Genomic DNA, 7,158 nt, shown 5'->3' with positions numbered 1-7,158 from the left:
GAACCAAGGGTTCTGGCAGGCAGTTTTGCTCGTGAAGGTACAGACAGCACAGAGCCAATGACCATCACACTCGATTTTAAAAACCATAAATAGGGGCGCCTGGGTGGCTCAGTCGTTAAGCGTCTGCCTTCGGCTCAGGTCATGATCCCAGTGTCCTGGGATCGAGCCCCACATCGGGCTCTCTGCTCCGCGGGAAGCCTGCTTCTCCCTCTCCCATTCCCCCTGCTTGTGTTCCCTCTCTTGCTGTGTCTCTCTCTGTCAAATAAATAAATAAATTCTTTAAAAAAAAAAAAAATAAAAAATAAAAACCATAAATAATTACCATAACAAATTAAATAAGCTAAAGTTTAAAGTGTCATAATGCAATGGAGTACTTTCTTATGGACTGGTGATGGCGATAGTCAAGAAAACAAAGAACTTGGAGATTCTCAAATTATCTAATTAGATAATGGGATTTCCTTGTTGACATATTCAATAATATGTATTGAAGCAAAGGCTGGGTAGCACTTTAGTGAAAAAATCAGAAGTCCCAGCCCTCTCCCTGACTAACTGGTGACCTTGGATAGGTTACTTAACCTATCTAAGCTTTAGTTTCTACACCTGTAAAAAAAAAGAGAGAGAGATGATAATAATAGGTTTCATCCCATAGGATTGTTGTTCTCATTTAATTTTCTTTTTTAAGGTTTTATTCATTTATTTGAAAGAGAGAGAGAGAGTGAGCACAAGCAGGGGGTGGGGAGAGGGAGAAGCAGGCTCCTCGCCGAGCAGGAAACCCGACTTGGGGCTCGATCCCAGGACCCTGGGATTATGACCTGGGCCGAAGGCAGACGCTTAACCAACTGAGCCACCCAGGTGCCCCTCATTTAATTCTTTTAAATGAGTTACTAGTGCTTAGTATGGGGCAAGGAATGTAGTAAGTGCTCAATAAATGTTACCTAAAGAAGCAAATTAGTTTCAGGTTCCTTTTGGTAGCATGTACTGTGGTAACCTGATTCGTGCCCTTGGAGGATCCTCACCCTCGTTGTACCAGAGGTAGTCTGTGTGACCAATAGAACGTAGCAGAAGTCAGTGCGGGTTACTTCTGTGATCGGGCTATAAAAGGCTGGGCTTTCTTCCACCATCCTGGGCTCTCCTCGCTCCGGGGGAGACATTCAGGTTGCTGACAGTTTGGCCACTTAGCAAGGCCCCGGGGTATTTGGCCAACAGGTGGCAGGGTATTTGGCCAACAGGTGGCAGGACCTGGAAGTACCGACAAACCCGTGTGTGAGCCTGCAAGTGGATTCTCTGCCCCGGATGGAAGCAGCCCCAGCCAATAGCTTCACTGCAGCCTCCTGAGAGACCCCGCACCAGATCCCAGAGCCTAAAATAGGGTGCATCTCACAGTTGATGATGACTTAGATTTCAAGAAATATTCTCGTCTCTCTAAATCATATCATAGTTACATGATCAATCTTTTCTTCCCCCCCTCTGAACCATACTTCTTAAATGGCCACTATCTTTATTTTTGGAATAAATGACGATATCTGAAACAGAGGTGCCTGGGCACATTTGCCGTCTAGAGGGATTTTGGCTATTACTGACCAACCGTGAGACTAACTTATCAATGTGCAATTGTTTTTACATCGAAGGTGCTGCTAGGGATGTTGGTGATGGTTAAGAGGAGCTGATGACTTACAAACCTGTAGAGGTGTTCTTGGCAGGCACCGAGAGAAAGGCTGTTGATTGTGAATCACAGATATCATGGGATAGGATGAAGCTTGGGGGGAGGGTGTCTCTCTCTGTGCTCCCTCCCCACATCCCACATCCACATTAACCAGTGATGGAAGTATGTGAGGTGAGGTGAGGGAAGGAGGGAGGAGGTAAGGAATATAAATGAGGTGCTTCAGAATTTTTCCATGGTAACAAGAAGATAGTTTGTCAGCAGAGGAAATTTGGGTCCCTAGAATTAGACTCTTATGTGTGTATTTATTTATTTATTTATTTATAAGATTTTATTTATTTATTTGATAGAGAGAGAGATAGAGAGAGCAGGAACGACAAGCAGGGGGAGTGGGAGAGGGAGAAGCAGGCTTCCCGCCAAGCAAGGAGCCCGATGCGGGGCTCGATCCCAGGACCCCGGGATCATGACCTGAGCCGAAGGCAGACGTTTAACAACTGAGCCACTCAGGCGCCCCTCTTATGTGTTTATTTAAAACTAATGTAGATTGTTAACATTCTCATAATGCATTTACTAGGTCATCAGAGAACTGATGTATTCATTGTAGAGCATGATCTAACAGAACTATCGTGAGCTCCATATTTGTTACATAATTATTATTTCTGCTTTGTCAATGCCCTGCAGACTCCTCCCTTTCTATTTTCTCTCCATCACCCTAATACAGCACTTGGGCTGTAGTCTTTTGGCTAACCCTCCATCTGTGCACCATAACGCTAGCGCATTGAGTTTCCTAAAGCACTACAGTGCTCACAAACTGCACTAGATGCTGTGGTCAGTGGAATAACACCCCCTCCCCTGCCAAAGATGTTCACATTCTCACCCCCAGAACCTGTGAATATGTTACCTTCCATGGCAAAGGAGAAGTAAAATTGCTGCGGTAAGATCAGAAAGATAGTTGGTCTTTGTCCCCAGTTCCTGAAACAGAGCTTCTAAAACTCTTGGAATTTCTGGAATGATGAGGTGTTCCAATGAGGTGACTCTTGCTATCCTAGATAGCATTGGGGTAGAAGCCAGTCTCCAGAAAGGTCAAGAGTTGATCAGAATCTTGGAACTTTCAGCTTCATCCTCCCTGCCCCCCAGCCTCTGGGGTGGAAGGAAGAGCTGGAGATTGAGTTCATTGCCAATGGCCACAGTCATGCTTAAATAATGAAACTTCCATAAAAACACCTGAATGATGGGATTTGGGGACATTCTGAGTTGGCAAATACATGCATGTTCTGGGAGGGTGGCATACCTCAACTCCACAGGGATGGAGGCGCCAGCACTTGGGGCACTTCTGGTCCTTGTCCTATGTACCTCTTCATCTGGCTGTATTTGCATCCTTTAAAGTAAACTTTAATAGCCAGTACAGCACTTTCTTTGATTCATTGTAGTAATAGTTGAACGTTGGTGGGGGTGTCTGGGAACCTGGGACTTTGTAGCCAAGTCCCAAGCCAATAAATGAAGCTATGCTGGGGACCCGATACTTGCAACTGGTATCTAAAATGAGGGCGGTCTTGTGGGACCAACCTTTAAATCTGCGGAATCTGACAATAACGATAGGTAGTTAGTGTCAGAATTGAATTGAGTTATGACACCCACTTGGTATTGGAAAGTTGGAGAAGACACTATGTATTTGGTGTCAGGAGGAAAGAAGCTCCTCGGTTGATTAGATGACCTTGAAAAAGGGAGATTATCCTGGATTATCTATGTGGGCCCAATATAATCACATAAAATCCTTAAAAGTAGATGAGGGAGGTAGAAGCGGAAGTCAGAGTAGTGTCATGGGAAAAGGATTTGATCCACCAAGGCTGTGATGTGTCTTCTGGAGAGTGTCTGTGTTCTGTGAGCTTCATTCAGGACATGAGTTACAGTGCTGTCGGCTGTGATTCCAAGGATAATGCATCACCAGTATGTATAAAGAAGGTGCCTTTAAACAGAAACACTCATCAAACGAGTTTCTATAATGATTTGCCAAACACTGTGACCGGTGGCCTGCAGGAACCTGACCTGGCATTTTCCTGAGGAACTGGCTCAGTATTCACTAATTCGGTGAATACCTCAAAGAAAGAGAAATGATCATATTCACTCATACAAGCTAACGCATTATTTTTTTTTTTTAAGTAATCTCTACCCCCAGTGTGGGGCTTGAACTCACAACCCTGAGATCAACGGCCCGATGATGATCTACCGACTGAGCCAGCCGGGTGCCCCAAGCTAACACACTACTGACTGATTGTGAGGGGAAAAACAGAGCAGATAATTTTTTTTTTTTTTTTGTAGTGAAGTTATGTGATGTATTTTGTAGTTTGCATGGCACATAGTGACTTTTATTTGTTGTATGTAAATATCTTCCCATGTCTGGCCCAACTTAGACTGGGAATGAAGTGCTCCCAGATACATCATTGTTCCCTAATAACTGTATAGTTTATATAAGCCGTATTTGTGTAAGTAAAACTAGAACATGTCTATATTAGAAAATCAAGGGCTCAACCTTCTCATTTTGGGTGGGAAGAATATTTCCTCTTATCTAGCTCATTAATTTTCAGCTTTTCAATGATATAACTTTAAAGGAATTTTGAAAAACTGTGTACCCCCTCACCCACATTAAGATGTCCTCAAATATTTTCTTCCTAAGTTTAAATAGTTGCAAAGGATTTAATTGCTAGTCTAATGCAAATATCAACACATATAATGAAACTGTTACATCTGTCTTTTAAATGGATCCAAGGAAATATAAATGCCATAGTGATTTATACCCACCTCTATACATTTAAAAAATGAACAAGCTCTTTTTTAAGTCAGAAATCCTACATTTTCCTCTCGTCTTGAAATCATATTTTCATTACATACACTTATGCTTGAAAGTCTGTTACTGATCTCTGCATGAAGATATATATATAAATGAAAATTAAATTTTTATTTATTTATTTATTTATTTATTTTTTAAAGATTTTATTTATTTATTTGACAGAGAGAGATAACGAGAGCAGGAACACAAGTAGGGAGAGTAGGAGAGGGAGAAGCAGGCCTCCCGCTGAGCAGGGAGCCTGACGCAGCGCTCGATCCCAGGACTCTGGGATCATGACCTGAGCCGAAGGCAGACCCGTAACGACTGAGCCACCCAGGCACCCCAAAAATTAAATTTTTAGAAAGTCTCTTGTAACCACAAAGCTTTAGGTGTTTAATCATTCCCTTCTGGATTAATCCAGAGTGAGGTTGATGAGAAATGGTTTTTGACTTTAAGGAGAATGCATTCTTCTTGGGAAGGCAAGACTCACATACAGGAAACACTAAGATGACTGTCGAGCTGTGTTTGCAGAGTCTATGCATAGAATTTCATAAAGAGGGTGGCCGCCAGGAGCTGGAGTATCTGGACCACCAAGCTGGAGTTGCATGGGTAGAGAAAGGACATCTTCAAATCTGTATCAGGATAAGTTGCTAATTTTTGGGGGGGGGTTTGCGTGAAAGTATCCAAGTTCAGTTACCTGTGGCCCAATTAAATTCTGTTTAAGGCATTGTGCTAAGTGCTGGGGATACAGCAGTGAATAAAGGATTTAACATACTACTATGGGCCATTCTTTGTCCCAGTGGTGTTATTGGGGACCAGAATATATCCAGAAAGATATCATCATTAAAGGGGAAAAGGCAGAGAAAAATGACAGGAATAGCAAACAGAATAAAAAGCTGAAATTAAAAGATAAAAAAGGTAATTACAATACTGGAATTAGTAATAACTTTTTCTTCTGATACAGTTACTGTAGTTGAAATGCATTTTTTTTTTCTTCTCAGAATGGCTGGGTCTACATATGAAAAGTAACTGGACTATGACATGGCCCAGAAATTAATTAAATCATTTTAATTACTCTGGATTGTCACAGGGATTGACAATGATTAACACAATCTCAAAGGCTAGTTTATGTGTCATAATGCAATTTGAGGTCTCTTTCTTTTTTTTTTTTAAGGTTTTATTTCTTTGTTTGAGAGAGAGACAGAGAGAGTGAGAGAGAGCATGAGTGGGGTGAGGGGCAGAGGGAGAAGCAGACTCTCCACTGAGTAGGGAGCCAGATGCGGGGCTTGATCCCGGGACTCCGGGATCATGACCTGAGCTGAAGGCAGATGCTTAACCGACTGAGCCACCCAGGTGCCCCTTGAGGTCTCTTTCATGTAAAACCCAAGATTTAAATGGAAAAGCCCAGTGGAGAAATTGTGCATAAAGACATCTACAAACCAGAGGAACTAAGAGCAAGTACTTGGAAAGGGGATTATCAAGGAGCTACAAGGGGCTTAATGGTACATGGTACATCGCCCTATTTATTTGATTTTCCTCCTTTATTTTATTTTATTTTTTAAAAGATTTTGTTTATTTATTTTAGAGAGAGAGGGAGAGTGCAAGCAGGGGGGAGGGGCAGAGGGAGAAGGCGAGAATCTCAAGCAGACTCCTGGCTGAGTGTGGAGCCCGAAGCTGGGCTTAATCTCATGACCCTGAGATCATGCCCTGAGCCGAAACCAAGAGTCTGGCACTTAACCGACTGAGCCACTCAGATGCCTCACGCGACCCACAACCCCCTTTTTAAAGAAGAAGAAACTGAGGCTCTGAGTAAGATTAGTGAATTGGGACTCCAATTCAGGGTTTCCACTCCTTAGACCACTCTATAAGTCTCATACTACAGATCTAGTATGGATTAGTTTTGTTTCTTTTATTTTTACAAGTTTAGTTTTGATGAGGAAATAATTTTTTAGACTCTGTACTGACAAATTTAGACCAGCTTGTCAGAGGTAATCTTCATGGGGTCTTTATTTTAGGGTGAACATTCAAGAGAAGAGGAAGAATGTGAATTCCAAGAGGAAAAGTAGAACATCTCTGTATACTAGTTGTCAAGCTGATGGGTCCCAGAGTACAAAGAGGTACTTATTAACAAAGGCCATTGGTTTATTCTAAGCCTTTGAAATTCTTCCAATGAGATGGATATATGAAAGTGATTAAGATGACAGTGATTCTTGGACCCAGGATACCGAAGGAATATAATTTTGGGTTTCATGATTTAATAGACATTTTCCTAGAGCCCTGGGAGAAGTCCTGACAGCAGGTCTGTGGCTGGGATATTGATGCAGTTATAGAAAATCCTAGTTTAAAAAAAAGAAATTTAAGGAGCATCTGGCTGGCTCAGTTGGTAGAGCATGAGACTCTCGATCTCGGGGTCATGAGTTTAAGCCCCATGCTGGGCATGGAGCTTATTTTAAAAATAAATAAATAAATGGAGATCTTACATCATGACCACAGTGGCAATCTTTTATCAATTGCCATAAGGAGATAACACATTTAATAAATACAAATATCTTCAAAAAAAAAAAAAAAAAGAAAGAAAGAAAAGAAAAGAAATTTAAGTCCTATAGGAGCTCCTGGCAGAAAAAAATGTGTATTTGTAATGTATTAAAATTCACAGGATTACGGGGCACCT

At 41.8% G+C, this 7,158-nt stretch overlaps 1 non-coding gene across 1 annotated transcript; it reads left to right on the top strand.

Annotated features, from left to right (window-relative positions):
• The first annotated feature begins 6,852 nt into the window (after positions 1–6,852).
• Positions 6,853–6,925, top strand: TRNAE-CUC (transfer RNA glutamic acid (anticodon CUC)). The gene has a single exon. It is a non-coding gene; the product is annotated as a tRNA-Glu (tRNA).
• Positions 6,926–7,158: the final 233 nt, after the last annotated feature.

Source organism: Halichoerus grypus, chromosome 13 (assembly GCF_964656455.1).
Source record: "Halichoerus grypus chromosome 13, mHalGry1.hap1.1, whole genome shotgun sequence".
Lineage (NCBI taxonomy): Eukaryota > Metazoa > Chordata > Mammalia > Carnivora > Phocidae > Halichoerus > Halichoerus grypus.
Note: the sequence above shows the minus strand (reverse complement) of the source record. Positions and strands in the feature narration are given on the sequence as shown.